The sequence below is a fragment of the Choloepus didactylus genome, chromosome X (genome assembly GCF_015220235.1).
Source record: "Choloepus didactylus isolate mChoDid1 chromosome X, mChoDid1.pri, whole genome shotgun sequence".
Lineage (NCBI taxonomy): Eukaryota > Metazoa > Chordata > Mammalia > Pilosa > Megalonychidae > Choloepus > Choloepus didactylus.
The window spans coordinates 8,357,001-8,382,306 of NC_051334.1; the positions used below are offsets into that span (position 1 = coordinate 8,357,001).

Sequence of the window (25,306 nt, forward strand, 5' to 3'; positions counted from 1 at the left end):
TACTCTAACTGGGAGGCAGTTAAATTAGGCAGAGTTTAGATTACTGGTCAGTGCTGGGAAGTCTCCTGAGCTTTTAGTATGAATTTTTCACAATGTAGCACAAAATCTCCTTCCATTTTGGGAATGAAGAGGGGCCTCTGAGATGACCCTCCTCCATGTCCAAGCCCCTCCCTTCTGCGTATAAGAGATGATGTGGTTCCACAAATGCTACTGATGACTTGCTACTGAGAAGCAGTAAGGGGTGGGGTGCAATGATCTGGAGGGGTAGCCAGGACACACAGAAGTTCTGGCTTGGCCCCCAAAGAGGAGAAGGCATCGTTCAAGTTACTTCAAATTTATGAGTGTTTTTCTTCTTCAAAATGGGGGAAGATGACAGGATAAGATAATTTTCAAGGCTCTGTCCAAGTACAAATACCATAGTTTCCCCATAAGAAATTATACTATATGCCTATTTGGTGTCACACTTATGTGTATATTTATAGGGAAAACAGGACAGAATTGTTGACAACTGATCGAACCCTAAATCTTCTGATGCCTATAGGTGATTAATCTATAATATAAGGTACATGTTCTCTCTTTGTATAAAAAAATACATTGATTTCTCTTTTTCTTAAAAATTAGGGCCATGGACTTTTTGGTGTGCTCACACCTAGCCCAAGCTTCTTTTATGAAAAGGTGACTTCGGGCAGGTGGATTAAACTCTTTAAAACTCAAGTTTCTTCGTCTGTAAACTTAGAATATAAATCTCAGGAACTCCTTAGCATTGTTTTATGGAAAATAAAATAAAGAGATTAGCTCAGAGCCTGGCATGCAAGAAGTACTTGTGGAAAGGAAGCTACTGTTATTTTATTTTTAAATAATAGGTTTTTAAGTGTCCCAAAGGCAGGAGACTCTTCCATGGATACTTCATATCTAAGAACGATGAGAAAGCAAGAAACATTTGAGATTATAGAGTTCAACATAAATGGCTGGACACTTTATCTGCAAAACTGAAGTCACACATGTTCTTGTATACAGTACGTAGTAGGAATATTTGGAAATTATTTTGATTGCTCCTTATACTATTTTTTCAGGATTAAAAGATCAGTAAATGAGAGAAGTAAGCTAGATATTTCAGTTGCTTTCAGGAATGACACAAGAACACAATGATTTGTGCCTAAATCATTTGCTTAGTAAATTCTGTTACTAAAACTGATTATCATTAGCAGACAACAAAATGTTTTAAAAATACTCCGTGTCTTTTTGTTAAATTAATCTTAATATATCACACCACTTGAGAGAAAATATAATAAAAGAGTATTCTTGAATAAGGTATGAAAGGCTCATTTACAACTTACCAATTGACCATTTGGCAAGCAAATAAGGACAATACTTCTTCTTAGAGAAAATTTAAATAATTCAAACTTAAATCTTTTTAAATAGGAAGTTTATACATTAGTAACAATAGCTGATAGAGTGAAAAATTATGAACATGTATAGTCACTGACCCTGAATCAAATGGAAAATTCTTTACAATGAAAAAGATAAACTCTTAAAAATGTTTACATTACAAAACAAATTAGGAATTGAACATGGGTTTGATATCTCACGTCACATGAGTAACCAAAATCTGGTCTTTTGATCTCCTTCTATTGAAAAGCTTTGTTTAAATGAAATTATGTGGTATGTATAATAATGTACTGAACTTAAAATTAATTAGTTTTCCTAAGTAAAATTTTACTAAATGGAGCTTCAAACAGAGAATCACAAGAATTTTATATACAAGTCATTTCTTTCGCTTCATAAGCTTTAGCATGGTAAATTCAACTACATAGTCTGGGAAAAGTTAACAAATGCATATAATGGACTCACAACAAAGTTTCTTTCCCAGTCATATTTATATTTGAATCCTTTTTTCCTCCTGCACCCACGCAGAACTGTAAACAGTCTTTGCAGGGTTTATATTACACAGCACCGATGGCAACTTTATTCCAGTACCTTTACGACTTAGGCTGCTTAATCATTTTCTGGAATGAATAAACATAGCCTTACTGAGAAGGTGTTGCTATTCAAACAAATAACGTGATTATAAGGAATTTAGATTCAATTAAAAATAAGAAAACTTAATCAATTGTCATGGGTCAATTCTAATCAATGCAGTAAATATTTATTAAGCACCCTCTAGGGCAAAGTACCGTTCCATGTGTTGATGAAAACAGTAAGTCCCCATCCTTAAGGAATCTACGGTCTACCAAAGGAATAAAATACGCTCAGAAATAACTACAAGAGAAAGTCTAATTGTATTAATGCTATGACAGAGGTACACTCAAAAGGCTTGGTCGAATATGGCAGAGATCATCAACTAGCTGCACAAACAGCTTTCCACACCTCCCCTTCCTTGCTGGCAGAGCTTGAATTAATCCCAGCATTGAGTCTTCCATGAGTGCAGGAGAGATGAAGTCCTCTCCCCTGTCCAGGAAATAAAGGTGCATTCAACCATGCCAACTATGGCACCAACTACAGTAACTCTATTGCTCTTGCCAATGCCTGGTTTAGGGGTGAGTGTGTGATGGAAACTGAACAATGACGGCAAAAGAAGAGGAGAGAAGGAGCCTCTGGGCAAATGATTTTCTTCTAATTAAAAAAATACATGCTAGGAAAAAGTGTTCTATTGTCTTTGGATCTATTTGTCTCAGGATGTGATGCCTGGAGCTGTGGCTGCCATCTCATGACCAGGAGGAGGAAGTGGAAGGATGGAAAGCCTCTTGGTCCTTTATGGAATCATTGTGCCCTGAATTAAAACAACCCTGGGATTACTCCCTCTACACTCTGTTTTGATACTAGTGTTTTTCAATTGTGGGTCATAACCGATTGATTAGTGGGTCAGGACATCAACACCAGGACTCTAATCGTTTATGCCACGTCAGCAAATGGTCTCTCCCACAATGACAAACCTATCTGGCCAGAACTACGGAGAATTATTTTGTCAATGACTTGCCTGAAGAGAATCCTTTTGAGATATATATATATATATATATATATATATATCAATGACACACACATACATGCACACACATATATGTATATCCTGTGTATGCTCCAAAATTTATACCCTCCTCTGCCCTTCTACAGTTCATGAAAACACTGCCATTACATTTACTCTTACTGGAGAACATTTTAAGGGTTTGAGGGATGTTTACTTAGAGGCTGTGTAGGATATTGGCAAGAGCACAAACTTGAGTCAGAATGGTGTTGCTTTCAGTTTTTCTGATTGAGACTTTTCTCTCCACATTTACATATACATACACATATACATATTCACAAAAGTCATTGACTATAGCTTTCTCACTCTCTAGATATATACATTTACAGATATATGTATAATGTAGATATAGATAAAAATACACACAAAAAATATTTAAATCAGATTTTGAATTACAGAAAAAAAAAATCAGGTCTTTGGACTCGGAAGACCTATTCACTGTGGAATGAGATGTAAACTATAAAAGTTAATTTTTCAAGTAACAAAGTTGCCCATTAAACATCCCAACTCATGTTTTTAACACAATCATTTCCACAGCAGTCTTCTACAATGGACACTGTTCTAATGCATTAAACAAAGTATTTTAATCGCAATGAAGCATCTTCTTGATGGTCCAGAATGAGTCTAATGAGCACTCATCAGGGGTTGTGCTGCCTTGGAAATTTGGAGGTAATAATGCTCATATGTCTGTTTTAAATTGCCCTACGCTGCCCTCTAGCCCTAACTGTTTGTTCCTTTCCACTCTCGGCTATTGATTCTTCTTGTTACGGTATATTTACATTTTCTGATATGTAGCTTATTTTGTAAACACATGCTCCTTAATCAAATGAAGTGCATGGACCCAGGATTCTTATTCTGGAAATTCCATGGTCACTTGGAGGCTAATTTTTCCTGATTCCACTGCTGTGGCAGATGGCTGCAAACGACAAAATTCTGACACGCAGATGTACATGACTGTCATCCCACAGCGTAACATAGGTGATGTAAATGTAAGCAAACAGCATTTCATTAAAATTCATTAAAACTCAGGCTTACTAAACTGCCTACTGTTGTATGCATTTGAAAGAAAAATGGAAGGAAATCACAATATACAAAAGATCAAGAAATGGACTGTTGTCAACTTAAAACTCATTAATTACCTAATTTCACTTTGGGGTTTTCAAGTGGTAATAATGTGCTTTTTTTCCTTTCTTATGCTTAACTAAGTAGGGTCTGAATCAGTCTGAAGAGCTCAACCTCAATCAATAACAACTCCAATTAATGAGAAAATCCTACCAGTTCACTTATTAGAAAGGGCAGAGGAAAATACAAGCTAAGAAGACAATTTTCAGTGCTTACCTTGATAGCATGCACTGAGGGCGGCGGTTCAAAGAATTATCTGGAAGTAATCTTCGCTTATCAGACAATGACATTAATAGTCATTAATACATAGAGTGGTAACACAATGGGATATTAGAAATCAGAGATGTGTACTGACTGAAATTATACTCGCTATCCACACTATCCAATATAGCGCCAAATATATGGCTATGTAAATGGAAATGTATGAGAATTTAATAAAATGAAAAATCCACTTGCTCAGTCCCACTAGCCACATTTTCAGTGCTAAACAGCCACATGTGGCTAGTGCCTACCCTGCTGGACAACAGACATACTGGCCATTTCCATCATCACAGTGTTTTATTAGGGAGCACTGTTCTATAAACTACTTCCTGAGGTAGAAGAACGATTCCTATTAACTCCTATTTTTAAAAAAAAGATGAAATAAAACAGATAGGCTGGTTAAAACTGAAATTTCAACTCTCCATAACAAATCATGTCCCAAGTATTCCAGTAACCATTGATCTTGTTTGGGAATTTCTAAGTACTGCAGAAGTGCCGTTATCTTCCTCAGGCTGGGCTGCATACAGCGACATTGTTTTCCCCTCTAGTTTTCCTTTAAAACAGACTAATCCAGAGTTCAAGTAACAAATTACATTTTCTGCTTGTCTGAGAAACTATTTTAGCACCAAAGGAATTGCCATGTATTTTCAGACGTACCATCCACATCCAGACTGGAGGTTCAAGCCTAGGTCTGGGAAGAGGCCAAAGGTTCAAGCTGATGGAAAGATAAAAGTAGGAAAACAGAACAAAGCAAAACAAAACAAACAAGCAAACAAAACAAAACAACTTTCCTCCATCTCTGAGGGTGCTTTACTGCCTATAAACATCAGAAAATATTTACATTCTTTTCTATTTTCTGTTTGGGACCAACAAAGAGGCCTAACACAGAACACCACTCCCCTCACCACCCCACCTCGTGGAGTTTACCTGTAGTAAGAGGATACCTGGGGACACATGCACCATCTCAGCAACTTGACATTTTAAATCAAACGTCTCTCCATTCCTATCATTTTGAAAATATATAGCTATTGTATCATTCATCATTACCGAGGCACAACTACACTTCTTCCGACAGAAAATTCTATCAAGGAAAAGGTCAAGTTGCTCGTTTATTTGCAAGCAACGTCAAGTTGACCACTTGGTCTCCCAAATCCACAGAAAAATGAAAACACTAACTGTTCTCCTAAATCTGAGGTTTTTACCTTAGTAGTAAGCAATAGCTGAAAATAGCAAGACTGAGGTTAAGACCAAGACATATGAAAAACGACGAGATTCGGTTGTGAGCGGCTTAGCATGGGAATCACAAGAGAAACCACCATTTCAACAAATTTTCCACATTTCTAGACCCCAGTGGCATCTTGTACTATTTTATATTGCTTTAAAAAAATAGTCACCTGCCTATGTTTGTTGTGAAAGTCTTGTTAATTGGCGTTTTTACTTAATGTTTTGTGATTTCACTTCTAATTCTATTGCCACGTTTGGTGTGGAAGCCTTATCAGCGGGGGTCATTGGCTGACATTTAGTTATTCAAAAATACTTCCCTGCCGGGAATAGTCCATCATGGCCTCATCTGAAACACCTCACTCTCTTCTAGAAAACAAACAATACTTGAGAAATAGGATTGGGCTGGGAGTGGTGATGAGTGAAGAGGGCCAGGAGAGAAGAAAGAAAGGAATGGGTGGTCATTTGGGGCACAAAATATTTACCTCAGGTCTGAAGTCTCTATCAAAAAAAAAAAAAAACCAAACAACAACAACAAAAAACAAGACAAATAAAGTCCACAAACCACTATTGCCCTATAGTCAATAAAAAACACCCCAGGGCTTGGTGTTTATTGTCTTCTTGCTAATCTAAAGAAAAAAGATAACAATATTAGTATAGCTCAACTTCTTCAGAATGGCCAAATCATGTTTCTTTAACTCTCAAAGACTTTTTCTGTGCTTTCCATCTGGCTATGGAAGGTGGGAGCTCTGGGGTTAAAAAAGTGTCCACACAACCTGGCATCGTGGGACTGAGAGTATCTTCTTGATCAAAAGGGGGATGCAAAATGAGACGAAATAGTTTCAGTGGCTGAGAGATTTCCAATGGAGTCAAGAGGTCACTCTGGTGGACATTCTTATGCACTATATAGATAACACCTCTTAGGTTTTAATGTATTGGAATAGCTAGAAGTAAATACCTGAAACTACCAAACTCCAACCCAGCAGTCTGGACTCCTGATATAATAATGTAGATTACAAGGGGTGACAGTGTGATTGTGAAGACCTTGTGGATCACACCCCCTTTATCCAGTGTATGGATGAGTAGAAAAATGGGGATAAAAACTAAAGGACAAATGGGGTGGGATGGGGGGATGATTTGGGTGTTTTTTTTCACTTTTATTTTTTATTCTTGTTCTGGTTCTTTCTGATGTAAGGAAAATGTTCAGAGATAGATTGTGGTGATGAACGCATGACTATGTTATCATACTGTGGACAGTGGATTGTATACCATGGATGATTGTATGGTGTGTGAATGAATTTCAATAAAACTGAATTTAATAAAGAAAAAAAGTGTCCACACAAGTGCACCGATGGCTCTCGGGTGTGGAGGTTGACTGTGCAGCCTCTTGGGTTACAGTCCTGACCTCACCTCTCTGCTGGGACAAGTTTCATGGCCTCTGTGTGCCTGTTTCCTCAGCTATGAAAGGTAGTAATATCCCTGGCTGAGTCATTTCATGTGGTGAGCCACAGGCCTGACAAATATTTGGCAGCCAGTAAATGCTGGCTCAAGTTATCACTTCCAGGAAGGGAGTCTCCTTGTGGCTCTGGAGGCCCCCAAAGGGAACACTACACAAAATGCCACTCCCATCCTCAATTCCCCACCCTGAGCGTAACATGGGAGAGTAAATCCACCAAATAGGTGTCATGGGGCTGCAAAGAGTTCCTGTGGAGGCCCAGGAGGGAGACCACCTCCCTTTGAATGTCTTCCTTTCAACTTCTTCCTCAGGACAGGGCCCTGTGTTGAAAGGCACCTAGGTCTGCCCCTTCCCATGTCACTCTGGTATTGTTTATGGCTCAGGAATTCCTGTTTAGTGATTTCTCTACCAAACTTTTCCTCTAGAGCAGAGGTTCTCAGTCAGGGCGAATGTGCCACTCAGGGGACATTTAGCAGTATCTGGAGACATTTTGAGCTGTCACAACTCAGGGTGCTGCTGGCATCAAGTGGGTAGAGGCCAGGGGTGCTGCTAAGCATCCCACAATGCACAGGGCACAGGCCAGTCTGCAAAGACTGGGAAGGGTGTTTTCTTTTTCTTTTATCCCTTCTTATTTGCCTTCTTTTGTTTGTTAGCTCCTGGCACTCAAGGAAAGCTCTGCCACAATACTAGCTGGATACAAGCTTAAGGATAGATAGAAAGACAGAATGATGATATATAGGTAGAATGATACGGCAAATGTGGCAAAATGTTAAAGTTGGTGGATCTGAGTATTTGGTTGTTAGGGGTACATTGGAGTTGTATGTATGGGGTCTGAACTATTTTTTGTAACTGTCCTATAAGTTTGAAAGTATTTCACAACAAAATTTTTTCTTTTTAAAGACTAAGTTATTTGTTCCTTGGAAAGTTACTTAAAGTGGTTGTGTTACCTGAGTGATAAGGACAAGAAAAATAACCAGACCATTAGCCCTTAGTGTAACTACTCAATGGAAGCTCACTTAGCTTTATGGGAAGAGCCCTTGTTTGGGGGTTTGCTTCAATTTGGCAGAACTATGAGAAATGAGGAGCTTTGTCCAGAGTGGGCAGGAATTTAAGATGCATTCATTCTCACGATTTTTCACAACCAGCACTCTCTAATGATATTAAACGATGACTCTAATGAGGCATTTGTTACAAAATTATTATTAAAAACCCACAGCCACAGAGAAGATGAAGCAGTGTGCTGTGAGTAGGGCACAGTCACTTGGATTGAGTGTGGACCACAGACAACCTAGAGCAGATGGACCCAGGACGTGGAACATTCTAATTGACCAAGTAAGATAGTCAAAACGTTCCTTCTCAAAGTGAGGTTAACCTCCTCCTCCCTCACCCCATACCCCACACATCAGGGGTACAGCCATAAATGAGCATCAGCGCAACACCCCCTGGTCTGGGAGCCTTCTCTCACTGGCCCACATGGTCTGGGGTGCTCAGGCCACCAGGCTTCCCAGGCAGGCTGGCCATGCCTCCATTTCAAGCAACTACTTGTTTCTATCTTGGTCTTCCCACTGGAGCTGGCAAGCTCCTTGAGGTGGGTTTATGAAAGTAGCTGCACACTGGTTGCTGTGCTTAATAGCTGCTCAATGAACCATCATCAATATTAAAAAAGCTGACAATTCTTAATATAAAAGTGATAATAATAGTAACACCTAACATTTATTGGGCTCTTATTATATTCCAGGCCCTATTCTATGCACATGGCATGTATCATCCCATTTAATGACCCCCGCAACCTTACAGAGGAAGAACTGTGTCTACCCTCATTTCACAGAAGAGAAGCTGTCTAAACTTTAAAAGAAAATAAGGCACTGTTTAAAATACACTCGCCGCTGCATTTTTGATGAGCACCATTTGAAAGGTAAGCTCGTTTGTTGTCTGCCAGAAGGATCCTAGTTAAAACAACCTGTATCTATTTATAAGAGCAAATATGAATTCAACTCCAGCAGAGGAATCACAAAACTGGTCTCCTCTTGGGACTGACTTTCTCTTGCCTATTTGACCTCCTAAGGATATGCAAAGAAGCTAACTGTAAATCAAGCAAAATAACACCCAACCTAGTAACTGCTCTGCATTTCCACAGGGAGACGTGTCTGTTGTGGCAAACCACCACAGAGGGGGAGAAAACCTCTGCAAATATGGGCAAGCATCACCACACAACACCAGTGTAACATCGCCATGGCAACCAGGGAAGGCCATCCATCCCAGCTGTGGGTTCAAACTTTTCCACAAGATGGATAGGAAACAAATAAACTCAAGTCCAAGCCTCTTCAGTACTCCAAGTTATTATCTTTCCTTTGTTGTCTCGAGTAGTTCAGAGAAAGCTACTGTTGGAAATAATGATGTCTTGTTAGAATATTCAGGCCTTCACCTTCCCTTATCTTTCTTCCCAATTTCAAGTTGACATTCAGAAATTCACCAGGAATGATCAGAATAGGCAGGATGCTGATATATTGCTAACATGACATTAAATCAGGACTTACTGGCCTGAATACTCTCTACCTGGCATTGAATATTGAGATTAAAATACACAGATAGGTTCAAATAGCTCGATAGCTTCCTGCAGTATACCCTCCACAAATGTTAGCTAGCAAGGTAGCAATCCAAACGGACTCTTTCCACGTGGTCCTGACCAGTGAAGGAAATGTTTGCAAATCTGCACAGCTGCATGCAATGACAAAGGCAGGCTCTGAAGCTTTACAAAATCCCACTTTCTCCTTGCAATGAGGAACTTGGGCTCAGCATGGTCTCCACAAATGATTTTTTAAATCTGAAAACAGGTAGCTAATCTCTGTCCAACAGAGCAACTTTAAAATCTATTTCTTTTAAAAGACAGTTGAAGATTTGTAAAGTACTCATGAAACATTGCTAAAATGTGCAATTATTGTCAGCAGGATTTACAAAGACAGTTTGCAAAAAAGGGTAGAATCTGCCTTTGTTGCTTATTTTCCCATTCAGTTACAGAAAACAAATGTTTCTGATGAACAGTAATAGACATCCAAGAATATGTAATCATTGCAACATAAGAGTTGATATATTTTATAGTTACTATTACTGTAAATAATCAGAATCACAATATAAAGGCTTTGTCCTCCTACAAAATGGAATCACTCAACAGACTGCAAATGGTCATGACCTAAGAGCAGCCAATTTTCCTCAAAGTGAAGTGGTTCCATTTGGGATGATGAAAAAGATTTGGTAACAGATGGCAGTGAAGGTAACAGAACATTGTGAATATAATTAACACCGCTGAATTGTATACTTGAATGTAGTTAAAATGGGGAAATGTTATGTTGCATATAAGTTATAGTAATAAAAATAAACCAAAATCAATGTGACTTTTACAAATGACAGTATTTCTTTTTAGTTACTTTATACATATTGTGGCATGTGCACATGAGAGAGAGAGGGGAAGAAATCTGCAAATGAATTGAAGTGGCATGATTACATAGTTTAGGGTAATAAACAGATAGCCAATCTGCAGAAAAACTTGCAATTTCACCATCTTGGTGTTAAAGAAACACAATTCACCAAATAACTCAATGTTTACTCTCAATATGATACTGTTTGTTTTTTTAGGAAAGAGTCAAAGAAACTTTTCCTTGTAGCTATATGAAACCATTACTTAGTATCTAAGCCCTGTGAACACTTTGGTAATACTCTAAACCAACAATAAGAAAGGATGGAAAAAACTGGAATCATAAAGGTGTGCACCAGAGGTCACCTTCATTGTATGTAAGTAGCAAAACCAAGGTTTTCTGATATAGCCATCTATTTTTGCTGCATGAAGCAGCCACAAGGAAAAGTTGGATCACATTTTGTGGTTCCACATTGGTTCCCATGTTGCTGGGGGTTGTCACAGAATCTTGATCCTTCATCGTATTGGGGGAAAGGGTATCATACGGCCCTGTTGCCTATCACCAGTCATTAAATAATACCCAGTGATCGATACCCAGAGAGAGGCTCGATAGCAATGACGTGTAGTAGTTCTGCCGTGGACTGGCCAGGTGACACTGCCAAAGCCCTGATCCACTCTGACCCTTGGTTTCCTTATCTGTAACAGAAAAACATTGAACTAGAAGACCACTAAGATCTATGCAAAAGCAATCTTATAAGCTGATATGCAGCATTAAAGTCAAATTGCATAGATTTAAACATTGAGAAAGGCAAAAAGAAAGGTGCTAAGGAAATGGTGGGTCTTTACTAAGATTCCCTCTAAGTTTTCAATAAAAATATGAATGTCTTGGCAATGATATGTAACATTCCAGTCACCCTGGCTCAGAGGCTCCGAACCTTCTCCTAAAGCAACAGGCAGAGGCATCTTAACTGTCATTTGAACCATCTGAACTTTGAAGTTGAAAGAGACTCAAAGGCTGGAAAAAGCTGACCGAATCCCTCCAATGCTCTTGCTTTTCTCACTCTTTCCTCCTCGTTACCACCTCTCCCAATGCTGCTTCAGTATCATCACCCCATGAAGTCCTGCACAGCTTACTGGCTTGGGTCCTGCCTTGCTTTGCTAATGAGAAGGAGGCACAAGACATGAAGCCTGTCTTCTTACATCTCCAGGTTCTTTAAACTTAGCAGTAGCAGCAGCTCTAGGCAGAATGTCCCCAGTGTGGGAATGGAGGAAGAGGCAGGGATACGGCTCAGAGGAGCTGGCCAAGCAAGCTCCCAGGCTGGAATGCGCGGCTAGAGGCCCTGGGAGGGAGAGGGCCTCACCTCACTGTGATCCTCTGAGTCACACATCCTGGGGAGCTGAGAGGCTCTGAGCACTGCCTAAGGGGAAAAGTCTGAAAGTGAAAATCGGCGAGGCAAAGAGTTATACAGACATGGGCCAGCTGAAAGTAAATGGTAGAGATGAAATATAAATACTGGTGGCGGGGGGGGGGGGGGGACGGACAAATCATTAAAATGAAATGCTGCTAAATCATATATCTGGTAAGGCACTTGTTTCTAGAATATATAAAGAATCCTTACAACTCAATAATAAAAAGACTAACAGGCCAACTGAAAAATGGGCAGAGGATCTGAATAGACATTTCTCCAAAGAAGATCTACAAATGTCCAACCAGCACAAAAAAAGATGCTCAACATTATCAGCCATTAGGGAAATGCAAATCAAAACTATAATGAGATACCACCTCAAACCCACTAGGATGGCTAAAATTAAATAATAATAATTAAAACAAAACAAACAAAACAAAACAGAAAATAAGTAGTTGATGAGGATGTAGAGAAACTGGAACCGTCTTACACTACTGGTAGGAATGTACAATGTTCTGGAAAACAGTTTGGCAAGTTCCTTAACATGTTAAATATAGAATTACCATATGAGCCAGCAATTCCATTCCTAGGTATATACCCCAAAGAACTGAAAACCTATGTCCACTGCAAAAGTTGTACATGAATATTTCTAGCAGCATTATTTATAATAGCCAAAAAGTGGAATGAACCCAAATTCCATCAACAGATGATAGATAAATAAAACGTGGTATATCCATACACTGGAATATTATTCGGCTGTAAGATGGAATGAAGAATTGATACATGCTGCAACATGGATCAACCTTGAAAACCGTACGCTAAGTGAAAGAAGCCAATCACAAAAGATCACATGATCACATATTATATGATTCCATTTACATGAACTGTCCAGAACAGGCAAATCAATAGGGACAAAAAGTAGAGTAGTGGTTGCCAGGGACTAAGGCGTTTGAGTTGTTTAAGGGTGATAACAAGTGGTGCAGAGTTTCTTTGGGGGGTGAAAAAAATATTCTAAAATTGACTATGGTCATGGTTGCACAATTCTGTGAATATATTTTAAAAAAACCATTGAATTGTAGACTTTAAATGGGGAAGTTGTGTGATATGTGAATTATAGCTCAATAAAGCTGTTATATTAAAAAATGAAACATTGGCCCTTATTCCCCTGCCTCAACCCTTCCCCAGGTACAAGGGACTCTTCTGAGGTCACCAGTAGTCCTGTAGATTCATCCATGTGACCTGGCAAGGGGTCACGGTAGGAAAGGGCTTCCAGCTGAGCATGAAGCCAAACCCACTGGCCCCTGGCACATGGGGGGCCCGTCTCCGCAGCTCTCTCCTAGGCCACTGGCCACAATGACTTTGCTGCAGCTTCACAGTTCAGCTCTGCTCCTTTCTGGCCCGCAGCAGTGTCTCCTCTGCCCGCCCATGGCTCCCATCCATGAGGGTCCTCTGGAATTTACAGATGATCTTGGATCCCACGTGGCTGCCATCTCCCAACAGATTAAATGCAACGTAAGCACAGCAGACCCTCACAGCCCCACAACTTTCTCATGGTTGAAATTCAATAACTAAGTGTTACCCTCTACCTTTTTGTAGGAGAATCTCCTTTTTTGAGCAAAATATTCACTTTTTTATGAGGGTACTGACTCTGGGACCATGGTGCATTTTTACAATTATCGGTCACTGAAATTAGGAGGCGATGCCCATGAAGGAAGCAGTCTGATGAAGAGGATGCCTCTGTGGTCCTTGGGTTAAAAAAAATCCAACACTCTTATATAATCGTATCATCCATGAAATGAACTGACACATTTTAATTCTTCTTCTTCATTATTATTATTTCTTTTGTTTTGTTTCCATGGCCTTCATCTTTTCCAGCTATTGTAGGGCACAATCAATCAATGTCAGGAACACTCTTTTCTGGAGGGCCCATGTTTAATGGCAAATGTGTTTTAAGCAGTGCATTCTGCTAGGACTGCAGTCTCCAGAGAAAGGTTTGCTAGCAGCCCCTTTAACTACAATGAATGAATTGCATAGTTTCCGGAATTGATTTCATTTGGAGCCTGGCATTTAACTTTGGCCTATTCAGGATTTGTCTTAAAAATATTCAATCTTTAAATACCTTTAAAAGCTTTCAAAACCTTTCAAAACATTATCATTTTAAAAATTGGATGCGGTGGCCTTTTGAAGGACATTGATGGAACTAGGAAAGGGTAGGCCTTCCTGTCTGAGGATAAGCAAGGCTGCAAATAAATGTTCCCCAAAGAACCCGCCTGGGGTCATTCTGTACTGGAATGTTCATACAGTCTTCTCAAATACCCTCCAGTGCTGTGGGTCATAGATAGCAAATAATAAAACTCGGAGGCACATGCTATGTTACTTTTTAAGGCAAAAAAGTGGGGGGAAATCAAAGAGTTTAACAGTTTGATTCACTGGCTTACATTCAGCCACTCTGAAAATTTGGCCCCTGCTCAGGTTTGTGAATTTCTATGGAAAATGAACTGTGTTTGGCAAGCTTGATGAAATATCAGGCTGATAAAAAAAAAACGTTTCATGCTTTCTCAAGACCTTCTGCCACTAACTGTGTGGGATTGGAAGAACTGTTTCAATGTCTATTTAAATGCTGTAAATAAATGATTTTCTATACTCCCACGAATTAATATAATTCTGTTGATTTCAGACCATAACTTGAACTAAAAGTTTCCTTGAGTTTTAATTAGGAAATGCTTCATGGACAACACAAACCCCTGACTAAGCAAGGCGAGTTCAGTAGAGTTATGTTTCACAGTCAGAAATGTTAATGCAATACTTTGTTTTACATTATGGAGAAGCAGCTGAAAATTCAAGTGACACTAAGGTGACTGAGAAGCAGGTCTTGAAATAAAAAAAAATAATTAGGTCCAAAGAAATATTATCGTAACAGCTAAAATCATTACATAAAAGAACACCGGGGTGAATTCCATTGCAAAGCCCGTGGTTTTTGAATGTTATCTCCAACCCAGTCATCTTTGAGTTTTATGGAGTCAATAATCCAAATGCCTCCTTGACCCTTCCACCTGCTCTCTCAGGGTCATCTCGAACTTGACTCACCCAAAACTGAACTCTTGGTTCTCTCTTCTGGCAAATGCCTTTGTACCCCAACCTCCCACATCTCATGAAGTGTTTATAAAGCATGTACCCCAGAGCCTGGAGTGCAGCATCCACACAATAAACGTTACTTAGGACAGTGATGATGAGGATGATTTTTAAAATCTGTCCAGTTAGCTGAGCCAAGTAGTTTTTATTTGTACTTCTCTTCACTTCATACCCCACATTTAATTCATCACCAAATTCTGTCAACTCTTCCTCCAAAGTAAATCAGAAATCTGACCCCTCCATCTCTACTTTTATCACCCCACTTCTGGCCTCTGAACAAATTTAACAGCCTTCTAACCAATCTAAACCACGTCCACTCTTGCTCTGGCCCGATTCATTGTCCATGGGAGAAGCCAGAGCGAGCTTCTTAAATATATGTCTTTATAACTAACATGTGTGAGGTGCTTGTCACGCATTTATTAAACCCACTAGACAGTCTTATGAGGTAGGTACTGTTATGACTATTACTTCCATTTTACAGGCAAGATATTGAACAAAGCGAGGTGGGAACATGTCCCAAAGCACACAGCCTCTACACAGCAGAGTCAGAATTCTCACTGGAACAGTCTGGCTCCAGGGTTGCGTGTTCAACCCCTACACAAAGTACCCCACCACACCCAGGCTTTCAAAATGAACAACAAACAAGTAAAGGCCTTCAATGGGTGTCCATTGCACTTAGAACGAAGTCCACGTAGGGCTTCCTTATGCCTGAGTATCTAGGTCTCCTGCCTCACCCTCCCCTGCTGTGTCCCTCTCCCCAACCTTCACTGATGTGCAACCTTCACTGTCCCCCGGGCAGGAACTGCTCTTCTGAGGCATCTTCACTGGCTCCTCCCATTTCCGATTTCTGCTTCAATCTCACCCTCTCATGAAAGCCTTCCTTGATCTCACCAACCTGAACTCAGTGTTCCCTGGGACTTCTCGATCTCAACACCCTTTTTTTTTTTTTTGTTATTTCAACTTGCAATTCTTTTTATATGTTTGTACATTCGTTTATTGATTGTCTCTCCTACGGGCAGGAAGCTTCTCAGTGATAAAGAGTGTTTGGTTCCCACTGTATTTCTACCACCTGGTATCATATGCTTTGCACATGGTAGGTGCTGAGGGAAAAATTGACAACTGATTCAAGGGAGCCAAGAACGCGTTGGTGATGTGAAATATCGACCCAGGCCCCGGATTCACCAAGTATGGCCACAGGAATAGCTTTATCAGAATCACCTGGAATGCCTTTTCTCAAAAATAAAGTGCTGGGGCTCCAAGATATTTTAAGCCTCTTACTTTTGAGGCTGAGCACCACATTGTGTGCCTGTGTTGCCATAAATTGCTTTTAAAGAATTTTTATAAGTTGGATTTTGACATAATTTGTCAATGAGTAACTCACAGAATTCTTGTTTGGCTGTGATTTTTAAGTAACCATCATGCATGTTCAGGAATTTTTGCTGAGAGAGAAAAATGTACATTAGAAATTGTTTTCACATGTGACAGAATTGTTAAAAATACTAATTCGCCATGAAATTGATGCATTTAGATACATAGGTAAGCATTTAAATAATCACCTTGCCAGGGAAGAATTTCGTTTTCAGCTCATAGCAATGGTGTGGGCTGCTGGAAAGCTGGTGGCTCTTAGGCCCTATAACCAGATATTGGTACCTGATGGCCTGACTGGACCAACTGGAGTCCAGTCCTGAGTCGGACACAACTGGGGCCCAGGAATTTGCATTTTAAGCAACTTTTCAGAAAATTGTTTTGCAAAGTAAAATCTGAAAACTACTTCTCCATCTAGATTTAATTATATATTGTTTTCGAAAAAATGTACCATGGAAACCCAGTGTCCACTCTATAACTTTGTGGTTCAATTCTGTGATATCCAAGATAATGCTTCACATATAAAGGAAAAACAGATAATATTAGCTTATAGTAAACTCACTGAGGGGCCAGAAATTCAGATTAGAAATAAAAATTTTGGTAAAACAAATCACCTTCAATAAATGTCTTTTGTTAGCCTATATGTATACATGGGAAGAAAAGAGAGGAATTTCTCACCTTGGAGGGAAAGGATGAATGAACAATTTGGCCAGATGGAAAGAAAAAACCAAGTAAGTGCCTTACCCATAACTTGGCTCTCTTTTAGGCTACAAGTGGATAATGTTAAGAAACTTAAAATTGGAGACAAGAAGAGGTTTCCTGGCTTATTCCAAAGGCAAGGAAGCTGATTTTTCTTTTTCCAGGAAAGATACTCAGGTTCTACAATATGAAAGAAGAGCTCAAGTTAAAAACAAAACAAGGTCTTCAAGGTTCATCCATATTGTAGCACCTATTAGAACTTTGTTTTAATGGCTAAATAATATTCCATAGTATGGACAGACCACATTTTGTTTATCCGTTCATCTACTGATGGACACTCAGGTAGCTTCCACCTCTTGGCTATTGGGAATAACCCTCCATTCTTGGCCCCACTCCCATCAGGCTTTTGCCTCCCGCCCCACCCCTTGCCCCACCATCAACACTGCCCTTATTAAGGTTACCAGTGACCTTTACATTGCTAAATCCTTTGGTTAATCCTCAGTCTTCAGCTGACTTGACCCATCAGTAGGGTAACCACATAATTAACCCAAACGAGAACCCTTCTGAGAGTGGTAGTGGGCTCTCTTGATAATTATGCTGGGCCAACATGCATTAACGAGGCCTGCTGCTGGCAAACTGAGCTTAGAGCATCACATCTACCCATCACAGCCCACCATTCCTCCTTTAAAACACTTTCTTCATTTGGCTTTGTGGATACCACATTGTACTACTGGGTGTCCTTTTACCCCACAGGCCACTGACTGTTAGTCTCCCAGGCTGCCTCTTCCTTGTCTCCCTGACTCCTTAATGTTGGAATTCCTCTGAGCTCTGACTGAGAACTCCTTTATTTTTCATCTGCAATCACTCCTTTGGTGATCTCACTCAGTTTTATGGCAATAAATGGCACTATGTGCTAATAGTCCCCTAATGTATATCTCTGACTAGGGCCATTTTCCTGAATTCCTGGAGCTCTTCAATTTACCCCCAACCTGCTCCTCTGTGATCTTCCCCCAATGCAGTCATGGTGACTCCATCCTTCCTGTGGCTCAGGTCAACACATCACCTCTATAGCACCACTGACCCCATGTTACTCCACAGTCAATCCATCAGTACATCCAGTTGTCTCTACCTTCGAGTTCTACCACAATCTGGCCTTTTCTCATCATTCCCACTGCATCCACGTGGCCCAACCTTGATTAACACGGAAATTGCTGACTGAATCAGTAGAGAGGCTGGTTCTGCAAAACCCTCCTTTAAGTAAGTCATTTCTCCGGGTTGAAGAGAATTTTCTCCGAGAAAATCTTTGGATTCTCAGTGAGTCACTACCAGTCACATCCTTTTCTAGAAGAGTGTTAATGCAGATAATCCAGAAAAAAACAAAGCACAGAAGGGCTTTCTGAAATCCCACAGTGAGAGCTTGAATTGCTACAGAGAGGGGGAGGGGATGAGTGTGTGTGTGTGTGTGTGTGTGTGTGTGTGTGTGTGTGTGTGTGTATTTAGTGGCTCACAGGATTCTTAATGATAATCAAACTCCCCTCACTTGCTCATAACAAAACAGTTCTATTACATGATGTGCATTTATTGTTCTGGTGGGGGCTGATTAGAATGGACATTCCCCATGAACTTTGGGGCTTAGTGAGTGGACCTTGGTAATAGCACCTCCCTACCCATGACTGACCCCAGAACCCAGACCTAAAGCCATTAACCTTTCCTCAGCTCACAGCTGGTGGGACATGAGGGGAAGACGGCTGCAGTCTTCTGGAAGATGTTTCCTTGAAGGTAAGTGAAAGACACAGGGACAAGCAAACCTCTTCTTCCTCCCTGCTGGTTTTTCTCAACTTCGGTGCTGTTGACATCTTGGGTTGGCTAACTCTTTGTGGTGGGAGCCGTCCTGTGCACTGTAGGATGGTTGGCAGCATCCCTGGCCTCTGCCCACTAGATGCCAGTAGCACGGCCCACCCGTGCTCCCCACCCCCACATCGTGACACCCGAAAATGTCTCCAGACATTGGAAATGTCCCCTAGGAGGCAAAATGGGTCCTGGTTAAGGACCACTGGCCTAAACATTGCCAGATTTATCTCCAAACTTCCATGGGCTCTCTCACCACCTGCTCAGACATGAAGCAGAGAGGAAAGTAAAATGAAGCGAAGAGCAGAAAAAAAATTCAGACTCACTGGATGAAACTCAACATACCTATGGAATTTTGGTGACATGAACCTCTAAAATTCCTAAGCTGGTTTAAGAGGGGTTTACTGTTATTCTCAGCCAGGGGCATCCAAAGTGATCTGGCGTCAACCATCATCACCTGCAGCACATTCCTGTGTTCCAGGGCATGAGGCAGCTCCGGGAAAGCACCCAGGCCCTCATCGGGGCACAATTCCACAGCTGCCGTTTTATGCGTAGGGTGGAAAGTAAAATGGCTCATGTTCCCCTTTGGCAATTGTTGCTTATACACACTTGTTACGGAATTGTAAAATTTTAGAGCAGGAAGAGATTTTAGGGAGGGAGAATTAAGTTAAAACCAATGTCTATGTTTATCTTCAAAGGAAAGTCTTCAAAACAGGATCAAGCCAAGTGCCTGCAAATATCAGGAAAAGTGCCATCATCCACTCCAAAACACTTCCTGAGAATGACAAATCACCATACATCTTGTGTAAAAAGCAAAGGGAGGCATTTTATTATAGCCACATACACTTAAATACTCTCTTCTCCCTAAATGGGAATCCTTCATGGTTTTAACTTCTAAATAAATGATCTATTTACAGTGGACTTCCTGTCATTCCCAAGGACAGAGCTATCATTTAAATTTACCATCCAGCAATATTTTTTTAATGTGAAAACTGATGAACAAATACAGCTGGCATAATTGGCAGACTATTAAATTCAGGGTACAGTGGGGAGGGGGAGGAGATACACATTGTAATTTATTCCTTTATCATTTTTATTATTTCATATATATGTAATTTTGCAGTATCTTTGCAAGACATATTTATTACTAAAAGAAATCAGAAAAGCAGAGGTAAGCAAAAACAATAATACTAAAATCATCCATAATCGCATCCTTCCAGAGTCAATCACTGATTATATCTTAGTGAAGATTCTCCCCCAATATTTATTTTCCTTGCATACTGAGATTTTCTTTCTGAATAGTACCCAACTACGTTGCAATCTACTATAATTTAGAGTCCCTTTGGTCAGATATTTAAGTTGTTTCTTAAATTCATCCTCCAAGATATACAGTGCTGCATATGAATGGTTGGTTGAAAATGCTGAAAACCAAAAACATAAGGAGGAAACACACTTAAACACTGAAAAAATGGTCCAAGGCTTAGGATACTGTTGTCTTCAGAATTGCTAGCATTCACTCTAGCAACCTCTCCAGCGGCAAACAGCTACAGCAAGGAGCAAATATTTTCAATGAACCTAATTGTGAAATGCTCACCAAATGAACCTGCAGCATAATAAAAACTAGGCTGGTCTTTGTCTCCAGGTCCTGGGGAGGTTACCTCTACATCCTTAGAATTTCATGTCTTTCCTTGGGCCCCAACACCCGATAGGATCTCAGGGTGGGGGGTTGGCTACAGCAGAAAGGCCAACCACGTGATTAGGGGTCTGGAGATAGAATTCCACCACGTGGGCGGTGATTCCACCAATCATGCCTGTGTAATGAAATGCCAGATGAACTTGGGACACTGATAATTGCTAATGACATTGCTGTGCCGGGAGGATGACACAGCCTTGCTCCCCGTGGAGAGGACCCAGAACCTCGTGTCTGAGATCCTCCAGACGTCACCCTATGTCTCTCTTCTTTTGGCTTCTTCTGATTTGTATCCTTGTACTATAATAAAGCTATAATCGTGCGTATAGCACTTTCATTGAGTTCTGAGTCGTTCTAGTAAATCATCAAACTGAGGGGGTGATGGGAAACTCCTGAATTTGTAGCCAGTTGGTCAGAAATGCAGGTGGCCTGGGCTCATGAATTTGTGACTGATGCCTGAGGGCAACTTGCAGAGGATGGCCTTGAACCTGTGGGCCATCTAATGGGGCATTAGAGCCAGAATTGAACTGAATTGCATTGTAGCTGGTTATAGAAGTTGCTGAATGAAGTTTTTATAACATTTATAGAATCTCAAGCAGATTTTTCTCAGTTTGTAAGTCATACATAGAGCCATATCCCAGAGAAAGGAACAGGCATTACCCAATCATATAATCAGTAAAAGGAAATAATTTGCTCCTCTATAGAAACTGTGATGGTAATTCCAAATACCTGTATTCATATTTATATCTATATTTGTATTCGTAATCATATTTATACATATATTTATACCTATATGTATATACGTACCGGTACCTATTTATCTATTTATCATCTATAAATCATCTATCTTTCCATCCATCCATCCATCCATCCACCTATCAATGGTTTTCAAACTTGCATGTGCATCAGAATCCCCTGGAGGCCTTTTAAAACATAAATTACTGGGTCCCATCCCCAGAGCTTCTGATTCAGTAGGTTTGGGACAGGGCCTGAGAATCTGCATTTCTAACAAGCTCCCAGGTGATGCAGGTGCTGCTGGCTGGGGGACCACATGTGCCCCACAGCCTATACCTCTGTCTTTAGCACGTTGGCAATCTATATTTCAATGAACATACGGTTATCCCATGTACTTTGAATTTGATTAATTATCATGAATTGTTAATATAAACCATAGGTTAAACACTACACAAAGCAGACATTATGGTGCTTTCAAATTTCTCACCCCTTAATATAATAATAAAAATGACCACTTTTATTTTTTCCTCTAAGCCGAATAGTCAACCATGGTACATTTCCTGCTTTTACTTGGTTTTCACTGCCTGTGGCTTTTAACTTGATGCATTTACAGCCTAACAATTCAAATTTATTTCCCAAACAGTGAGATGAAACAGGAACAACTCAAAGAGGCAGCTTCATTTTGAAATTGGCCAGGATTTTGTAAACAAGCCTCTTGACAGAGCAATTTATAATTCTCTAAACGGTTGGGGGAAAATATCACCCAGAAAGGCAGATGTTATTCTCCTAACTTTCTTTTTTTCAGGTCTACAATCATTGTAACATTGTCTATGGCACTGAATCAACCCTATTACTTCCAGCACATCTTGGCTTTGCTGGATGTCAACCATATTCACCCTTTTCAAGATGTGGCTGAAAGCATCAAGCCTCTTCAGGTTAGTTTGGCAGTGCTTGATTTAAGGGCTAGTTCCCTCTCCTTTGAAGCATTCAATGGGCACACAGTCCCACAGATGCCAACCATAACATTAAAAGCTAGCACCTCTTCAGGTCAACTTAAAGAATATGGGCTGTGCTGTCTCAGACCCAGGCAGGCACCAATTAGAAGCAGACAAGACACATACACAAGGAAATGCCATTGGTGACTGCCACGGATAAACAGCTGTGTAAATGAGAAAGAGAGAAGTCACTTTGCACTGGTAGCATTGGGAAAAACTTCTTATTTGGTTTGTTCAAATCCTTGAGAAACAAAGGTGATTTCTCCAGAAAGAGCAATGTGACACTGAAAAGGGAGGAACCCTATGGAAATTTTAACAGATGAGGTTAAAGCAAAGACTGTCTGGGGTCAGCAGTTACCATGGGACAAGGGAGGGAATAATCTCAGGAATGATGACTGTCACTGCTGAAATGACTGTAAACGGAGGGCCCTGGTCACCTAGCCCACACATCTTTCATGGTGGCAGGGCAGGCTCGGTGCAGGAATAGGGAAAGACACTCGTCTAGTATTTAGAGTGATTGCGCCCTGATGGAGAGAGAGGGAAAAGGTGTGTTCTGATCAGTCCATAGGAAATACCTCTTTAATATACATACACACACTCACCCAGACTTCACGCAACAATTCAACTTTAAATATAAGGTTCCCTTGTTTCCATTAAATGTTCAAAACGCCCCAATTACAAATATTTCAGGAAATAGTTACTGAGTGAATGATACAGACAGCAAACATGAAAATAAAGCTGTCACTAAAAAATGTCACAAAAGAGAGAACTCATAGGTGTGGCAATACAAAAATCTGTATTTCAATGTCTTATGGGGTACATGCATTTAAGTGGTGTTTTTGTTTGTCTGTTTGTTTACCGTTAAAGATATTTCCAATATAAAAATATTCATGGTACTGCAAATTGTGCCATGAAAGGAACTTACTGGAAGCACTGCAAGAGGAGAAATGGTGATTATTTCTAAGAGTTTTTAGTGCAACAATTTGGCCTGCAGTTCAATTTGTTTAAAAAGTTGTTCGTTAGGCCCAAAATTAGTTTCAAAATGGAATTTTGATGTAAAACATAGTATAAAGGAGAGGAAAAGTGAATACTTTTCAAAATGAGTATCTTTTCTAAAGAAATGCAGTATTTTCTATCCAAAGAATAGTGACGTCTCAATAAAATGAATGAATGAGTGAATGAATGAGTGAGTGAATAAAAGAATGGATTAAAAAAAAATCTGTTGGATATCAACTCTCAGCTCCCAGAAATTTTAATTTGAAATGATAGATAGACAGATAGATAGACAGATAGATAGATAAAATGTAATCCTATTCCTCGAGCATGGGACTTGCCCTTATGAAGCTCATTACCACAAAGGAGAGTCTAAACTTGTATGTAATGGTGCCTAAGAGTCTCCCCCTGAGTACCTCTTTGTTGCTCAGATGTGGCCCTCTCTCTCTCTAACTGAGCCATCTCGACAGGTGAACTCATAGCCCTCCCCCCTACGTGGGACCCGACTCCCAGGGGTGTAAATCTCCCTGGCAACGCAGAGTATGACTCCCGGGGATGAATGTGGACCCGGCATCGTGGGACTGAGAGTATCTTCTTGACCAAAAGGGGGATGCAAAATGAGACGAAATAGTTTCAGTGGCTGAGAGATTCCAAATGGAGTCGAGAGGTCACTCTGGTGGACATTCTTATGCACTATATAGATAACACCTCTTAGGCTTTAATGTATTGGAATAGCTAGAAGTAAATACCTGAAACTACCAAACTCCAACCCAGCAGTCTGGACTCCTGAAGACAATTATATAATAATGTAGATTACAAGGGGTGACAGTGTGATTGTGAAGACCTTGTGGATCACACCCCCTTTATCTAGTGTATGGATGAGTGGAGGAATGGGGATAAAAACTAAAGGACAAATGGGGTGGGATGGGGGGACGATTTGGGTGTTCTTTTTTCACTGTTATTTTTTATTCTTGTTCTGGTTCTTTCTGATGTAAGGAAAATGTTCAGAGATAGATTGTGGTGATGAACGCATAACTATGTTATCATACTGTGGACAGTGGATTGTATATCATGGATGATTGTATGGTGTGTGAATGTATTTCAATAAAACTGAATTTAATAAAAAAAAAAAAAAAAAGGAACCCCCCCCAAAAAAAATGTAATCCTATTAAAACTAAGCTTTTGGCAAAATAAATTATAATTGCCCATCAAACTAAAGAAAGACCATTTAAGTACAGCCATTACAGCAATTTCCAAATTGTTAAAACTCTGATTTAAAAAGAACAAATAAAACACAAAGCAGTTGTGCAGAACATGCTTGAATCAGAATTTTTTTAAAAAAAAATTGCCACAGGAATGGGGTAAAACTGATTACTCTCTTCACTAATATAAATTAGTCATAAATATCAGAGCTTCCCATATCTTAGTGAGAAACCTTTATGAAGGAATCGCAGTGAAAGCAACAGCTCTAGAAAATAAGACCCTGTTTTGATAAGGGACAAAGTAAGAGAAGAGTTTTTTGTTTTTTTGTTTTTTTGTTTTTTTTTTTTTACTGTAAGGGGACTGTCCTAGTTTGCTAATGCTGCAGAATGCAAAACACCAGAGATGGACAGGCCTTTATAAAACGGGGGTTTATTTCACTACACAGTTACAGTCTTAAGGCCACAAAGCATCCAAAGTAACACCTCAGCAATCGGGTACCTTCACCGGAGGACGGCCAGTGGTGTCTGGAAAACCTCTGTTAGCTAGGAAGGCAGCTGGCGTCTGCTCCAAAGCTCCGGCCTCAAAACGGCTTTCTCCCAGGACGTTCCTTTCTAGCAAGCTTGCTTCTCTTCAAAACATCACTCCCAGCTGCACTCTCTTTTCTCCCCCCAAGTTAGCTCATTTATATAGCTCCACCGATCAAGGCCCACCCCAAATGGGCGGGGCCACGCCTCCATGGGACCATC

At 40.1% G+C, this 25,306-nt stretch overlaps 2 protein-coding genes across 2 annotated transcripts in view; one reads left to right on the forward strand and one right to left on the reverse strand.

The window, feature by feature from the left end:
- The window catches only part of ARHGAP6 (Rho GTPase activating protein 6), a 550,852-nt gene that overhangs the window by 143,928 nt on the left and 381,618 nt on the right, over positions 1 to 25,306 (reverse strand). The window lies entirely within an intron of this gene.
- Positions 1 to 25,306, forward strand: part of AMELX (amelogenin X-linked) — a 122,028-nt gene that overhangs the window by 3,352 nt on the left and 93,370 nt on the right.